Source organism: Melospiza melodia, chromosome 6 (genome assembly GCF_035770615.1).
Source record: "Melospiza melodia melodia isolate bMelMel2 chromosome 6, bMelMel2.pri, whole genome shotgun sequence".
In the NCBI taxonomy this organism is placed as follows: domain Eukaryota; kingdom Metazoa; phylum Chordata; class Aves; order Passeriformes; family Passerellidae; genus Melospiza; species Melospiza melodia.
In genome coordinates this window covers 11,526,260-11,527,618 of record NC_086199.1, presented here as the reverse complement: position 1 = coordinate 11,527,618, position 1,359 = coordinate 11,526,260, and positions in this window count along the sequence as shown.

The window sequence follows — 1,359 nt, the reverse complement described above, 5'->3', positions numbered from 1 at the left end:
GAGATTATTCCAGTGAAGGGGAGTTGATTTGTTTGGGGGGCAGAAAGGAGGGGCTGTTTGTTTGTTTTGTATCATTATACTGTAACCCTGGCCTACTCTGATTTGGTTTTGTTTTTTTCCCCAAGATTTATACTCATTTATTTTAATTAAGACCTCCATTCAGCAGAACATATAACTGGGCGCAGCCTACCTGAACTGGAATAACTGTATCAAAAGCATAAATCCTAATGTTAGCATCCACTGTGTAGCCAGCATAATGTAGCATTTATAAACATATCTGCAATCTGTTTTAAGGAAGATGTCTCCACTACAGACCATAAAAAATAAAAAATCACTTGCCTCAAAGGGGTGAAAAAGGATTAATTAGTTAGTGCTCGTGTAGCACTGTGGAGATACAAATCATGGGACTGTGTTATTGGTAAGCAAAAGATGCCAACAGGAAGCAGCATTGTTAAAGGCACGAGGACTAACAATGGTTTTGTTCTCGCATTTGTAAATGATTCGTCGGCTATTGAAAGGTGTTGGCCTTTCAGCCTAGGAGACTGAAATCCTCTTTCTTCAACCAAAAGAGCCTTCATGGGCTGTGCATAGTTTCTCACACTCCTTCACTAGTGTTCCTCACTCTTAGCTTATAGATGCTAGACAGTAGCCCATTCTCCATAGTCCTTTTATTGCTTGGCCTCTGCCTCAGCTGCCAAGAGGGGTGCCATTTAGACTCATTGTTATGGTAGCTTTTATGATCTAGACATGGTGTCTAGGATCAGAGACTTCCTAGCAATTTTGCATATGCTGCTGCACTGCTGTCAGAAGAGAAGAACTCCTAGTAGCCAAAAATGTGGGCAGAATTCAAAGCAATGACCTACAGATGAAAGGCACCCCATCTGGGCCAGTTAAGCCATCCAGCCCCTGAATGCCAGCTCTTCACTGAATGAAACCGTATTGTGATGTGATGCTCAGAAGGGAAAAAAAAAAAAGAAAAAAGAAGCAGTTTTAAAATATCTGTGGATAACGGCTGTCTAGAGCTAGGGCTACAGACATTCAAACCTTGCTTACATAATATTTCTATCACGCACCATCCTCCCACCCAACTCTCCACATCATGCCAAGGTGCTGGAGGGAGGTCTTGTTCTTATTTATGCGGCATGAATACAAAATCAGAGAGGGTGGCAGAAACTTTCCACAGAAAGGTATGGTGCCTTGGCATGCTGAGGAAAATAGTAGAGCAGGAACAGCTTGTAAGTGAAGGGGGAGGAGAAGGATTAAAGAAATTGAAATAACGGTATTCAAGTATTTCCTCAAAAAAACAGGATGACTGCAGTCCCTTAAACCCAGAAACTCAGGGAGAAAAATACAGAGCAA